The sequence below is a fragment of the Jatropha curcas genome, chromosome 7, assembly GCF_041381405.1.
Source record: "Jatropha curcas cultivar XTBG-Jc1 chromosome 7, XTBG_Jcur_1.0, whole genome shotgun sequence".
Classification (NCBI taxonomy): Eukaryota; Viridiplantae; Streptophyta; class Magnoliopsida; order Malpighiales; family Euphorbiaceae; genus Jatropha; species Jatropha curcas.
The window spans coordinates 4,141,657-4,158,862 of NC_143157.1; the positions used below are offsets into that span (position 1 = coordinate 4,141,657).

The following is a 17,206-nucleotide window of genomic DNA, read 5'->3' on the forward strand; positions in this document are numbered from 1 at the left end:
AGACAACCTACAGTGTCACTTTCCATAATAGAAGCTGAGTATCGGGCAGTAGCAATAGCAGTTCAGGAAAGTGTTTGGCTGTCACAGCTTATGAACGATCTGCATCAACCCATCGACTATCCAATTACGTTAAATTGTGATAATCGTTCGGCTATACAAATGGCTGAGAATTTTTCACCAACAGTTGGGAATGATGAAGAAAGAGAAATTAATCGTTGAGGGAGAGTATTAAAATATCACTTATTAATTTAGAAAAGTCACCACCAAAATGGGCTGCCATAATGGACCAAGACTTGGGAAGCCTCTAGCCCAAAGTTGGAGGTCCAAGCCCGCATTCTAAAATACTCCACATTACTCCACCCAAAAGATATTTTGTATAATGTCTACATAGTTCTAGAATTCTCTATGTAATCTAAACCGTCCATTTTTGTAGACAAATCTTAGCCGTACATTGAGGAGGTAGAAATGGCTATAAATACCACCCCTCACCTCACTTGTAATGCAACCATGCAAAAACCAAGTAATCCTTTCCTTAAGCTTTGTGAATGTTTGTTTCTTATTAATACAATTATATTTGGTGTTTTGTGTTAGTATTATTTTGGTTGTCTTTCCCGTTATTATTTTTGGTGTTATAAATTATTAATCACTCTTAGAGTTTATCGCTGCACTTATACCCAATAGGTACTTGACCATTTTCTGTAGTTTTTGAAAAGCTTCTTCATCACTTCTGTCAATGCACGCTCATCCAACTAGAATGAAATAGATAAAAATATGTTAAAAGAAGATGAAATACATTGCTAAAAGACTAATCAAATGGTACTCCATAATCTGCATTATATGAAGCAGTAAAGTAGCTGCTTGTTTCTTTTTGTCTTGCAGTAACAGTAAATATAGTAAAGTACATTTTCTAGTTCAAAAATATAATATACCATACGCCATCACTTTGATTGTGATGTACAAGCAATTCTATAGCATGTGTGATAGAAACAGAACTTTGAAGGTCAAAAAATCCTGAACAGAACTGTGCCAACAAACAAAAAGGAGATAATCAAACAAACATAGGGGCAGTCTTCTACAGCTGCTATTTGCCCTTGAGATGGAAACATTGGCAGAATGGAAGCAAATTCTCCCACAGCATAGTTTTCTCAATACTGCCCTCCTCTAAGAATTATGTTTTAAAAGGATTGCCAACTATTCATTAAGAATATATAATGTGGAAGTACAAACCTTGGGTTGTTGATCAGGCTTTGGAAATTGTCGAATGTGCACATTTGCAAGTACTAAGATTAAATGTTCCCTTTGATTAGCAACATTATCCTTCTGCAAATTTAATAGGCACCCAATGGAAATAGGTCAAGGAAAAAATGTTACATACTTCCAATCATACTTAATTAACTGCCAAATTCAAAATGCTTGGAGAAATAATTATTTGTATTTTTTTTTTTGATATTAATTATTTGTAGTTCTTTCACCTGAAACCCAAACATCGCCTGAAGCCAATCTAAAATATCTTCGTCTCTTTTCTTCTTGTGGTCTTTGGGCCATGGAAGTAGCGGAGAGCTACAACAGCAGCTTGGATCTACAAATGGTTAGACACAAGCATTTTCATGCTAAGTGAGAGAAGCTAAAACAAAGCTCACTATCCAAACCACACATACGAAATGTACCTCAGGATATTTCATAATTGCCTGATTTGCCCTATCAGGATCAAGTGGAAGGATATTGTAAGGGACATATATCTGAGTCTTTTCTGCAACTTTATCCTGAGCTTCTAAAAGCTTTACAATATCCACAAAGAATAAGTTACACATATGTAACAGCTGGTCAGCAATTAGCATTATTAAGTTGACAAAATTTGAAATAGGTGATATCTGCCATTAGATTAAACATTCACAATAGAGTAAATGTCACAAGGTTTCAACTCACGATCTACTTCAATAGATTGTGTCATATTAACAGCTTTCAAATCCTCAAAGAGAACATTAGCAGTTTGGTATGCCTTTGTAAGCTGTGCACTGGATTTAAAAAGACAACCGTCAAAAATGGCAACTACGCTGGGATTCCAGAAAATATTAGCTAAGAAAATTTCTTACTAAGACATAAGCAAATATCTCTATCTTTTCCCTTCTACAGCAAAAAACTCACCGATCAGCTTTATCAGCAGCATTTTGCAAGGCTTGGATATACTTTTTGTAGTAATGTTGATAAAAACTCTGCATTTCCCGCGCATCACTCTTTTTTACCCTTCCCATCAAGGTTGGATCATTTTCCTGAAAAGAATTAAAAAAAACCCTCTAGTAGCAAATAGGAGAGAGCATAAAAGAAGCAAATAGCTAAAGGTATCATTTAACCATATGCTGGTCGTAATTGTCAATGCTATAGAAATTGTTTCTACTAAAAAAATCGTGTATTACACAGTGGTCATGGGTCTCAAGACTTGGACTTCAGAAACTGACATTCATTTATACTAAAATCATACCCTGTTTGTAACATTACTTCTTATTTTACGCATTTTTCATAATTGCATTATGTATAAACTATCAACTATCAGTCCATAGGACACTTCTTCCTTGAGCAATTAGCATCCCAAAAAGACTCATTACCCTAACAGTTAAAACCGCTCCACACTCCAAGACCCCAATAATTTAGTTCATGCAAATCAAAGGAACTTCCAAATCAAACATGGGACTTCAGAAAGAGACATTCATTTATACAAAAATCATACCCTGTTTGTAACACTAATTCTGATTTTACAAATGGAGAATTGCATTATGTATAAACTATCAGTCCATGGGAGACTTCTTCCTTGAGCAATAAGCATCCCAAAAAAACTCATTACCCTAACAGGTAAACCATTCCAAACTCCAACACCACATCAATTAAGTTCATGCAAATCAATGGAACTTTCCCAGTCAAACATGGGAGTTCCTATTTTAGACAGAAGACTTAGGATAATCTGTACATTATGCAATCGCAGGTCAAATTGAGGGCCTTGACATGTCTCATACACTGTCATCTCCGAACATGCTACTTCAATGACTTGAGAAGATGAAGTTGTTAGAATTAAGCTAATATAGCCTCTCTTTTTTTTTTTTTTTTTTTTGTTGGCCTTCACAAATGGAAGCCAACAAACGATCTAGCATAATTTTTATTTCATCAATGAGATGTAATATCAGGGATTAGATAACATAAACTGCAGAATAGAAAGTATATACATGCGAAGCTATTACATACAAAAAGTACTAACATCTTGCAAGATTTCGAACAACTTGCCAGAAGGACAGTTAGTCTCTTGTCCAAATAGAACAGTATTTTTTATTAAATGCCAAATCATCAAACCATAAATAAAGTAAAGATGGATATATAACATTTTCCCACGGACTATAAACATGCATGTGCACTTCACTTGTTACTACCCATGACAAAATGAAGGCATCTCATTCCAGAATAGGTAGGTCTCCCTCTCTAACACTGGACTCCTAAAGCTAGTCCTAATTCTCTAAGGAAGGACTCCTGTAAAACATGTTCTCCTTAACCAATAAGGACTCAAAAGACTCAATGGAAATATGGGAATAATTATATATTTTATAGATGACCTTTCAAACATGACACGTTTATGTGTCATGGCACAATTGGTCCCAAATAACTATCAATTAAAATATGGGTTTCTCCATGTTTACAGTTAGTAGAAAAAAGAACACATTAAGTGAAATTTTTCCTGCTACATATTTGTCCACAATTATATATTTGTTCATCTGAAGAATAATATTTATTAATTATATGATAATGGATAGGACCATTACATACACTACAAGTTTTTGTTGCTCCACACCATTATACTTGATGTGTAGGCATTTTATGTTTTATAGTCACTACCATTATTTTCCCTTTTCTGCACCACTTCCAACCAACATTTTCAATTTTTTCTACAATTTAAATCCTTCAAAAATTGCCTAAATTAGCTTATTCTTGATTTTGCTTCATAACAAGGCAAAAATTGAGATAAAACTATCTGTAGTATCCTTTTCAAACTTTTCTTGAAAAACTGACTATTTCTATTTCTATCAAAAGCATCCAATAAGTTGTGCCTTCTCAAAGGCATAAAATCGGCCTACATTAAGAGTACCAGAAAATGAGATATGGTATCAAATGGAAGCTCCAACATAGAAATATGAAAGGAAAATACCAATAAGGATGGTTGTTCACCCACATGAAAATAAAGAAAAAGTTTGAATTAAAATCCATGTAATCATGAAAGCTTTCTAAGTAAATTCAACACTAGTATGGCATTTGAAGTCCACAACAGAATTTTCAGAGCTGAAAAAATTATTTAAGGAAATCAGAAATACACAAAAACCTTTAATTACCTTATGGAGATTTAGTAATCTAGTGAAGGCAGTTGCACATACTTTCAGGAATATAAACAGCTAAGACCAGGACCAAGACAGGAATAACATTCAATTCATTACATAATGCAGCCTTTTTTTTTCACGAGAACAGAATTTTCTGAGAAAAGAAAAAAAGGAGAATAGATTGTGGATGACAAGCAATCCTCCACAATGTTAAAAAGTGCAACCACTTGTCAAATCTCATAATCACAGAATCACATGCAACAAGCATCACGTTCATACATTCACTTTCACATACGCAAGCTTGCCATGCAACATGCAAAAGAAAGCCCAAGCAACCCAAAATACATTAAGGCATGTAGAATGGAACACAGCGGAGAAAAACGCATGATTCAAATGAAGTCAAATTTCTCAGAATTCTGAGCCTTCAAGATGTAGCAGACACAAGGCCAACAGGCAATCAAACACTACACGCACAAAGAGGCAGACTACTATACTGGTTAGTAGAATGAAGGTGTACTTAGTTACAGCTTAAGATTCATGCTGCCATTACAACCTGAAATTTGAGAACCCATTTTGATAAAAATAAAAAAAAAGGTCAGAAATATGTGAAAAAAAAAATTTTTCTTTGCCCTCAAAACATACTAGAAAGCAATTCAAAACCCAAATTAATCACGGAAAAAAGATAAAAAGTTAAACAAATCAAATTACCCAAAAAATAAAAAATAAAAAAAAAGCCAAAAAAATGTAGCCTTCTATAAACTTACATAGATCAGCAACTCTTGGGTTGCTAGATTCTACTTCATTAGCAACACGGAGAATAGGAGCTATCTCAACTAATGAAGATGGCACCACCTCACTATCAAATATCGACTCTCGTCCTCATGATCCGCCGTGCTGGCGGTGGCGTAGCCTGATCCGGCCCTCCTCTCGACGAGGACGTCATCTGTTTCCATATCCGTGAACCTTATTTCCCTTAAAAATTAAAAAAATAATTAAAAATAAAAAATCAAGCTCATTGCTTCTCTAACTAGCAACCACACATCAAAAATCGAGAAAAATAATAATAATATTGCCAAAAGATAAACTAAAATGGAAATTTTTTCATTTTTAACAAGAAAATTTAAGAACTAAAGCAAATCAATCTTAGTACCAATATTGGTTATAGCACAACAATAAAGGAAGTACATTGCATTAACTGCAATCAAATACTGCATAAAAGGAAAGTAGAATGCGAAGGATTAAACGCCAAAAAAAAAAAAAAAAAAAAAAGAATGCGAAGGATTAGTTCAAGAGCTTAGTTTAGAACTTACAGAGAGAGAAAGATGTTATAAATTAATCTCAAATGATTCCACAATAATCTAGATTGTGCAAACCACTAGATTCAACAAAATAGATTGAATAAGAAAAGGTTGCGTATCTGACATCGTTGTTCGTTGATCTTGATGTGCAGAATTAGGTTTGCAGCCTTCCAGAGAATTGAAGAATCGATTTTGCGGAAGCAGTACGAAAGGAACGTAAAACTGAATCGTATTCTACTCCTCTGGGGACCACGACCTTTATATACCTGTAGCGTTAGTACAATTTCTATTTCGGTCCTTTAACAAAATATAAATTATATAATAGTCTCTACACTTAATATCTATAATTAGTTGATACCTCAATAGTCAATTATTCACAATCAAGACCACATTTGAAATTGACTTTACAATTAGACTGCTGTACGTATTTATTTTACATATTAAACCCACAATAGAAAATTAAATCCAACAATCTCCCACTTGGGCGAACATATGTTAAATAAAATACATACACCAAAATGAGCTCAACAAACGCAGTCATACAAGGTATCCAAAAACAATCTCGTCCATTAGTTATATTGATAAAGAGCTGAAGAAACATTCGCCATAGATCTCATGACTAAGTTCATCATCAACTACATTACCAATACCCCTAAATGACGCAGATTCATTATAGAAGTGTAGCATGAAAACTACATGTAATGTGATCATCATGTCTGTTTCCAACTGGTCACCAACAAAAGTGAGATCAAGCAAAACAATAATAATAATACAGAGTGTAACCATCAACCAAAATGAGTAAATTCACTTCTAACTCGATTTCTTCGCGGGATTCCTTCCGGCTTGATGTCTTTGCGGGATTCCTTCCCGACTTGATGATGTTGAATCAACTTATTGACTCGAGCTCGTATGATAGTGATGACCCTAGGCGAATCTGACTTTGTTGTTGTAGTGGTTTTACCACTGGTTGACTGAAATATGACTTGTATTCATCACAAAGAGTTTTGAATACCCACATTGTGGTGGTAACTTGAGTGGCTTGAGTGTTGAAGAAGCTTTTATGCTTTGAGTTTGTGGCTTCGCCATGTTTGACTTCTTGAGGTTAATTTGATTCCTTTTCTTGAACTTCATCTTCCTCTGAATTTGAAACTTATTTCTGTGGGTCCCGAATATATATGGCACAACCCAAGAGGGGGGGTGAATTGGGTTTTTTAAAAACTGAAATAAATTTTAGAAATTCTAAACAAGAATTAGAATTCTAAGCACAGCGGAAAACACACAGAACTTTGTGAGAATAGAATATGGATTAGAATATCCTCACAATGTTCTGATTATAAAAGATAGAAAGTCTGTGCGAAGTGCAGCTATTGATTAGAACAGCTTCTCACTGACTTATACACAATCAGAACTTCTTTATGAAGGAAAGTTATAAGAATTGAAACTTCCTCATAAAGTTTGAGAAATCATATAAAGCTTATGTGAAGGACAGTTATTGAATTCAGAACTTCTTCACAGAGCCTTAATCAAATATCAGAGCAACTTTATGATGGAGAGCTATCAAGATTAGAACGTCCTCATAAAGTTTAGAACATTAACTAGAAACCCAATCAGTGAAATATACTGGGAATAGAACAACAGTTAGAACATTGTATATTCACTTTATTAGAATACCAGAGTTCTAATGTTCAGAAAAGATAAAGCTTATTACCGTTTTAGAACATCTGAATCATTAACAGTTTTAGCGTTTCTAAAATTAAACAGAAGTGAAATAAAGACAGTATCAAGCAAACTTCAGAAATTAGAAAAGATCAACACAGAGATTTATAGTGGTTCGACACTAACTCGCCTACATCCACTCCCCAAGACGCATCTTGAGATCCTCAACTATGTTATCTCTTTTCAAGGGTAAGAGACAAACCAACAGTACAAGACAAATAGATCAACACCTAGATCTACCCTTTTTGTCCCACTAGATTTTCCAAAGGTTCTAGTAAACCTCAACCCTTTTCTGTTTTTGGCAGAGTACAGAAAACTCAATTCAAGACATTACTATCCCACACATGGAGAAGGTCGCTTGATAACCTCTATCACAATAGCTTCTAACCTGAGCTATTACACACAAAAGTTTAACAAATAAAGAGCCTGTCTACTATAGATTACACAATCTAAATAGACAGAAAGAAACGCCTATATAAGCACAGGAAAAACAGTTTTATCAGATTAGAAGATCAATTAGAACACAGAACTGTTTTTCAAATGTAACTGTAAAAATTCTTTTCTTCTTTAAATATAAAGACGTTTAAGTATAGAGATGAAAAGAAAATGGGGGTAGAGTAAGTTTTGAGAGAAAAAGATTCGTTCAATGAGAGAGAGTGCTCTTAAAACAATTACTCTTACTTCACCCAAAATGTTTAAGGCGTGAATGTTCCTTTATATAGGAAAACAAAAGAGCTGTCACCTTTTGGAAAGAGATCAGAATATCTTCTTTCCTTATTTTAGAAGATGTGAAAATCTTTGTTACCAAAAATTGTTTTACCCCTTTTTGGTAAGAGAATAAAACCCGATTTTCACTTTCCTTTAGAAAAGATTTTCGACAGCATTTATTTTGGAAAGAATTATTTGCGGAAAAGATGTTCTTACCAAAACTGAAAGAGATTTTCCTTCATATTTAAGGTAAGTGAATAATTTTAAAACACTTTAGATCTTTCAAAATATATATCCGAAAAGGTAAAAGATTTTATTACCAAAAACATTAGAGAGGAAATCTCTTTAGTTTTTAGGAAAATAAATCTTTTCGATTTAAAGGAATATTTTCGAAAATAAAAATAAAGGAATTTATTTTGAAAAAATCTAATTTCCGAAAATACTTTTGAGAGAGAAAAAGATTTTTGTGCTCATATGTAACCTTTCTCTCTATCCTACAAAGTTTCCTAAATGCCTAGATTGCTAGGATCTTCGAAATCTTCAATCTCAATGTAGGACTTGCCTTGTATACTTTCTTTCCAAAGAATTTCTGCATAAAATAAAATTAGCACAAATAATATAATTTAAATTTATTTGTTTTGTATTAATCATCAAAATCCGAGATAAGCATTATGAATGGATAGTGATTTACCGGTCTGTGAATAGTACTATCGGTTTGGGAGTCGGTATTCTTTTGGTCCGGAAAAATTACTATATATGTTTTATATTTTCTTTAATATTTTTGGAGTATGTATGCATGATTTTTATGGGTAGAAAGTAAGTAATGAATATTTTTGGAGAATTTAGATAATTAGTGAATGGTGAATTATGATGCTTTATTAATTAAGGAAATTTGAGGAATTATTTTTATGGAGTAATTTGAGAAATTTGTGGAGATAAATAATATTTTGAAGGAATTAAATTGGAGAATATTTTTTAGCCATTAGATGAGATTACTTTTGACTTAATATTAGTATGTACGCATGATTTTTATGGGTAGAAAGTAAGTAATGAATATTTTTGGAGAATTTAGATAATTAGTGAATAGTGAATTATGATGCTTTATTAATTAAGGAAATTTGAGGAATTATTTTTATGGAGTAATTTGAGAAATTTGTGGAGATAAATAATATTTTGAAGGAATTGAATTGGAGAATATTTTTTAGCCATTAGATGAGATTACTTTTGACTTAATCTTAGCCATCCAATTGTGGAAAAAGACCAAAAAGATAAGTTTTATGAGAAGTATTATGAATTAAGAATTAAAATAAGGATTTTGGGCTCTAATACACTTGGTGTGAATTTGATGCGAGATTTAATGATCATATGCTAGGGTTATCGGCCCTTATAAATAGGGTTATCAGAAATTGATATATGGCATAATCTTTCTATAAGGCTCCACTTAGCATGTTTTTCCAATAAATGACATGTAGCATATTTTTTTAATTGGCCTCCACCTAGTATCTATTGAAATTAATTAATTAAATATAAAATCATAAATATCAAGACATAATAATCAATAATACAATAAACAATAATCATTTGACTAAATAAATAATTAGCTTAAATTTTTATTTGACTCTATAAATAAATAGAATTATAAAAATAAATAGAATTAACGAATAGAATATTTTATTTTGTAATCTTATTATTGTATATTTTTTAAAAATATTTTAATATTATAATTACAATTTATAAATATCATCCACATTTGTTAAATTAAATTCGAACATTGTAAATTTTAAATTAATTATCTACAAATCAATTATATAAATATTAAAAATATTATAATAAAAATCGAGACATAAAAATTTAAAATTTAAAAATTTATTAAAATATTATTTATTAATATCATTTCTCTTTATTTTTTTTGTGTAAATTGTAACTGTTATTTTCTTGAAAACTAATTGCAACTGTTATTTTCAATTAATTTTTATTAAATGAAAAATTACATATTCCTTAAAAAAATGGATAATATTATTTCTAGTAGTGTTTAGTCCAAAAAATTTATCAGTGCATAAGTAGCTTTTTTTAACTAAATGAGGTTTGAAAATCCATATATGTGCATTCTTACTTTCGTAGCAAAATTTTAGGGGTTGAGTTAGTCCAAAATATTGTGTAATTTACATATCATGTATATATATAATACAAAATATTATGTTTCATGTCTTCAATTATGGCTTCATTCAATTTTCTGCTTTGTTGGTTCTTCTTGAGTTGGTGTGGTGCTGAAAAAAAAAAGCAAAATTTGATGTGAGAGAATAATGTACATCCATACAATTTCTTTTATATATAATAGGAATTATCAATTTCCTAAGCTACCAAAGAGACATTTCAAGTGGATAGATGGTTTGAATAATTGAATTACCTTTGTCGTTTTAGTTAGTTAATAATTGTTAATATATATACATATAAAAGTTTTGGAAGTTTTGGAAAAGTTAACTTTTCCAAAAGTTGGAAATATACTTGTGTGTGTTTGTGTGTCTATATATATATATATATATATATATATAAACAAACCAGAAAAAAAAAAAAAAAAAAAAAAAGAAAGGAAAAAAACACAGGCATATGCTCAGATTCTACCAAGTTCATATGTTATAAAAATCCAAACTGTTCATTACAATAGGTAAGGTGCTTAGTTTTACCCTTAGGGACCTACGGCCATGAAAGTCCAACAAGACCTTCTCCACTCACTCAATAACTTAATTTTGGCAAGAAAAATAAATTAAAACTCATGACAGCGAAAATAAATTCATTACTGATTTATTATTATTTTCAAAATTTAACTAATTAGAAAATAGGAGGTACTAAATCTAGGATTAGAAAACTAAAGAAAAAGAAGAAGAAAAGATATATATATATATATATATATATATATATATATATATATATATATATATATATATATATATATATATATTTTAACAATTATTAGACTAGTCATTTATCATTATCGTGAATGAGACATTCTTTTTCATTTGTAAAAAGATAAAGAGCAGTACTCTTTTCAAAATATTCCTTAATGAAATTAATATACAAATTTTATAAATTGAATAAGAGAGAATAAAATAGTGTTGGTGTGGAAGTTGTCAATATTTTTTTTCTTTATTTGTTAGCAAACTTTTAACACTGTTTCAGGGCTTATTAATTTAGTTATTTATTTTTATTGTTAGTTGATAGTTAGTGATTAATAAGAATGATCGTTGGAATTAATTGAACTAAATTTATTGAAAATATAGAATTTTAAAAATATAAAAATTGAACCAAACTGAATAAATATGTTTATAAAACCAAATCAAACCGAAAATAATTCAATTTTATTAATAAAAAATAAAATTGAAATAATTGAACAAACAATTTTTTTATCTTTTCAGAGGTTCTGATTTAGTTCAAAATTCAAATTAAGCTGACCTAATATCATGTTAATTCAATTCGATTTTCTAATTTAACATGAAATTTAATCAGGCTCAATAATTTGATTGCTGCAGATTATTTGAAACTTAAAAAAAAACAATTGAAATTCATATTTACCTAACTAAACCACATTGATTTTATTAAAAAGTTAAATCGAACTAAATAAAATAATATTTATTCGGTTTAATTACTTAGGTGAAACCAAATCTTGCTAACCCATGGTTATTTTTTTTTAAAGGAAGAAAATATCATTAGTCAGAAAGATCATATACAATAAGAGCTTCTATATTTTGTGGAAGCTCATGCCAAACTGGAAGACGAGCATATGAATGAGCAACCCGAACTAAAGAGTGAGCTACTCTATTCACTTGCATTTGTACCCATTTAACAGTGATGTTATTACTCCATAAACTCAACTGTTGACAGTCAGCAATCATCAAGCCCCATTTGGATAGGTCAATAGCATTACTTTGAAAAGTTGCAACTACTTTCTTAGCATCCAACTCTACCTGCACATGTGAGAAGTGCCTCACTTTAATCTATGAGAGGACCTCCATTAAGCCCAACACCTTAGCCATTCTAGCTTCATAAACACCATTGAATAAACCAGATACGGTAGTAACAAAATCTCCACTCCCATTACGAAACACAATGCCAAAGCCCACTTTATTTAATCCCTCAAAAACAATGGCATCTACATTGCACTTTAGAAAACTAGCCGCTGGAGGAGACCAACCTAACTGTAGAGTAGGAATAACAGCTTGAAGTCTTCCATTTTCATCAACACACTGAGCTTCAGACCACTCATGAAGATAATGTAGAGCCGCAGCAACCAGCTAGCAAGGGTCAGAAACAAAGTTCTGCCAAATAAACAGGTTCATGTGGAACCATATGAACTAAACAACACAACATCTCTGCACCATTTCATCCCCTAATCTGTCCTTGACATTCAACAACCAATACATAAAAGAGTCACCATCTACACTCACTAATCTAGCATCCAACGAAAGCCAACACATAGCAGGTCGCAGACACCAAACAAAAGATGCTCGATAGTTTATGCCTAATCACAATATGCACAACACACATTAACATGAATGCCCCTCCTTAATAAACTGGACCTGGTTGGTAGAATATCACAACACACCCTCTGAAGAAAATTTTTAACCTTAGAAGGAACTCCTAGTTTCCACAAGAACTTCCAGAAGTGTTGCTGCACCCTATAACCTGTAACAAGAGTGCATTTTAAAGGCTTCATGATAGGCTGATTTAACAGTGTAGGTCCCCATTCTCTCCAGATTGCAGACAACTATATCATCACAGTTTTGCATACCTAGAGGAATTTGAAGAATACGATCAGCATCAACAGGAGCAAAAAGGTTACGCAAAAAGCCTACATCACATTTCCTAGTAACATGGTCAATCAAATCAAACACTTTAAGCTCCTCAAAACCTTTAACAATATCTGATTCTACATGAAAATTAGGACTGCTACACACCCAAGGATCATCCCAAACACAAAGTCTATGTAACACCCTCCGCCCAGTCCCGTGAGACCCGACGACGGATGCCACATTCGGTGCCGGAGACACCGTCTTAACTTAACATACAAATCATGAAATTAGATTATGAATTAGAAGTAATTGAGTATTCACAAGTTTAGCGAGTAATATATATATATATATATATATATATATATATATATATATATATATATATATATTTTAGAAAATCATTTCATTTCGTTTTCATCTCTTTTTTTTTTTTTTTGAAAAATAGATTGGGAAAAATCCTACAGAAATACTGTAAGAATTTCCCTTTAAAAACTGAGCTCGCCAAACATGTGAATACAAAACACTCCCAATTAAACTCCAAACTCCCAACATCTCCAAATAATCATCATAACACAACAACACTTCTATATTTTCATAACTATATAAATCCTCAATAGCATTTTAATATTCATCAATTAATTGCATTCTGTATATATATCAAGTCTTAATAAACTAATCATACCAACTCTCTTGAAATATTTTATCTTCAATCATTTAATGAATCTTATGCTTATCTCCGAATATATACACCAACATAATTGCTAATTACATGCTTAAGTTATAATTCAAATAACACAATCTCCGAAAATATAACACTTATACATGCCATAATTCTTAATTACATAAATCTCAATCTACTACTACCACAATAGTCACTTCTGCTCTGATGCTACTCTTCTAGTCTTCAAGTAGCAACCACGGTCTTTAACCTGCGCGTGATAAAAATCAACGCGCTGAGTATAAAACTCAGTGGTGCTCATAATTCACATACTTACTAAAGTTGCGATGACAACTTACTTAAAACACAAATTTCATTAAATCATTAAATTTTAACATACATTTACATTTATAGCAAAAGAAATATCAAATAAACTATTAATTAATAATATAAAGAATTTAATTCTTTCAACTCATAAATTCATTACTTGCACATTTATTATACCAATACATATACTATTTATTTTTAAAACCATGTACCGGAATATCATGCTTTGAAAATTCATTTGATAACATAATCATTAATTTTCACAGTAAGTTTACCAAAATAATATGATCTCATTCGTTTAATTGCCTTACAAATATTTTCCAAGGGGCTCGCATACACTTAGGAGAAAGAGAATATAAACGGATTTGATCGTGGCCTGTGTTAGCACCACCCCCATCACACAATCGTGGCCTATGAAAGCGCCAACCCCATCACACAAATAAGCGCGTCCGCATATTTATAAGGGCTGATAACCCTAGCATATGATCATTAAATCTCGCATCAAATTCACGCCAAGTATATTAGACCCCAAAATCCTTATTTTAATTCTTAATTCATAATACTTCTCATAAAACTTGTCTTTTTGGTCTTTTTCCACAATTGGATGGCTAAGATTAAGTCAAAAGTAATCTCATCTAATGGCTAAAAAATATTCTCCAATTCAATTCCTTCAAAATATTATTTATCTCCACAAATTTCTCAAATTACTCCATAAAAATAATTCCTCAAATTTCCTTAATTAATAAAGCATCATAATTCACTATTCACTAATTATCTAAATTCTCCAAAAATATTAATTACTTACTTTCTACCCATAAAAATCATGCGTACATACTAAGATTAAGTCAAAAGTAATCTCATCTAATGGCTAAAAAATATTCTCCAATTTAATTCCTTCAAAATATTATTTATCTCCACAAATTTCTCAAATTACTCCATAAAAATAATTCCTCAAATTTCCTTAATTAATAAAGCATCATAATTCACTATTCACTAATTATCTAAATTCTCCAAAAATATTCATTACTTACTTTCTACCCATAAAAATAATGCATACATACTCTAAAAATATTAAAGAAAATATAAAACATATATAGTAATTTTTCCGGACCAAAAGAATACCGACTCCCAGACCGATAGTACTATTCACAGACCGGTAAATCACTATCCATTCATAATTAATTATACTCAATATCTTCCTCAGATCTAAATAAAATATTATCCCCCTCTCTGTAGCCTATTCATGACCCGATAAAATAATATCATTTTAAGATTCGAAAATTTTGGGGTGTTACAGTCTAGACCCATTTCTAACCCTCCACCGAATTCCAGCTTTTAGCACAGGTTGGGAACATAAAAGACTTCTCCATATATAACTCGAATTTTGGCCTAAAATGGTGTTACAAAAATTTCCATCCGTTTAGTATTTTCCTTTGAGGATCCGTGATAGAAGAGTACTTTGGTTGTTTATTAATCGCCAACCTTGCTTACCCAACAAAGCTAAATTGAAACTATGAAGGTGCCGAAAATCCATACCTCTATTACTTTTACTCAAACACATGTTATCCCAAGCTATCCAATGAACGCTTTGCTTTCTGTCCTTCTTTGAATCACCAAAAAGAATTCAACATCCTTTCAAGCTCCATACAGGTAGCACAGATAATAAAAACCCATTCATGCAATAAGATGGTATTACTTGAGCCACTGATTTAATGAGGACTTCCTTACCCGCCTTGGTTAACAACTTGCTTTTCCACCCTTGGAGATGCTTCCATAACGGATCTCGAATATATTAAACATAGTTGCTTCTGCCAACTATAGAAGGGAGGCCCAAGTAATGACCTTGGTCAAGAGGTGTATGAACATTTAACAAACCAGGACTATTAGTTCTCAACAAATTACTAACATTAGGACTTAACATAATACCTAATTTCTGAAAGTTAATAGATTACCCAGAAACTTGTTCATACAAAGATAATATATGCTTAACCCAATTCACTTTAAAAATATTTGCCCGAAAAAAGAAAAAATTATTGCTTACGAAAAGCAAATGAGAAACAGAAGGTGTACCTTTAATAATTTGACAGCCATGGATATCACCACATCTCTCCGCCTGTCTGAATAGAGCTGAAAGCCCCTCCGCACATAACAAAAAGAGATAAGGCGATAATGGATCACCTGCCTCAGACCCCTCCCGGGAAAAATATCCTTATATCCGTTCCATTAAAGGAAATTGGATACTTCACTGAAGAAATACATAGCATAATCAAGTCAACCCATTGTGAAGCAAAACCCATGTTAATCATCATCGCTTGAAGAAAACCCCAATCCACACAATCATAAGCCTTGCTAATATCAACTTTTAGCGCGGCTAGACTTTTCTTTCCAGAAGCTTTTCGCTTCATATAATGGAGGATCTCAAAAGCTACCAACAAATTGTCATTGATAAGTCTACCCGGCACGAAAGCTGATTGAGATGGAGAAATAACTTGGTCCAATACTTTTTTCAACCTGTTAGCTAAAACCTTGGCAAGAATTTTGTAAACCACATTACAGAGAGAAATTGGCCAAAAATTCCTAACTGTTTGAGGAGCCCTAGTTTTTAGAATTAAAGCTATAGACGCACAGTTAGGAAAATTTGGAAACTCACCCATCGACAATCAAGTCTTACAGTTGAAAATCACATATGTCCCCACGATTCGCCAAAAATTGTGAAAGCATATGTTTAAACCATCAGGACCTGGACTCAACTACATATGTCCCCACAATTCGCCAAAAATTGTGAAAGCATATGTTTAAACCATCAGGACCTGGACTCTTGTACGGATGCATTTGGAATAAAGTATTCTTAAACTCATCATTCATGAAAGGCGCAAGGAGCATCTCATTGTCAGCCGGCAAAATAGAGGGAATAATAAGATTTGTAACAAAATCATAAGAGCATGGCGAAGCAAAAAAAAAAAAAAAAAATCAGCAAAATATCTTCGAACAATATTCCCATCCAATTTCGTCTTCACACCAAACCCCATCCTCATCATACAACCCTTTAAACGAATTAATACGACTTTGTTGCATTGTAGCCGCATGAAAAAAATCCAATGTTGCTATCATTATTTTTCAAAACCAAAACACTTTGCTGCGCTGCTACCAAAATATTTCCTCTTGAGCTAAGATATTATTCAAGTTGATTTTAGCTTTCTCATAATCCACAATCGACGCTTGCATCAATTAGACCATGCAAACTAACCATAGTTATTAGTGGTTGATTAAATTATGAATGTTGGTCATTTTTGCAAAATTTTAAACAGTTGCTAAAATATAGAGCTTATTCAATAATAACTTCTAGTATTTATTATTTTG

General features: G+C 31.9%; 1 long non-coding RNA gene across 1 annotated transcript; it reads right to left on the reverse strand.

Annotated features, from left to right (window-relative positions):
- Nucleotides 1–688: 688 nt before the first annotated feature.
- Nucleotides 689–1,550, reverse strand: LOC149494611 (uncharacterized). Its single transcript, XR_016321620.1, has 3 exons — nucleotides 1,473–1,550; nucleotides 1,228–1,320; nucleotides 689–749 (listed from the first exon to the last, which is right to left on the reverse strand). It is a non-coding gene; the product is annotated as an uncharacterized LOC149494611 (long non-coding RNA).
- Between the last annotated feature and the right edge of the window lie 15,656 nt (nucleotides 1,551–17,206).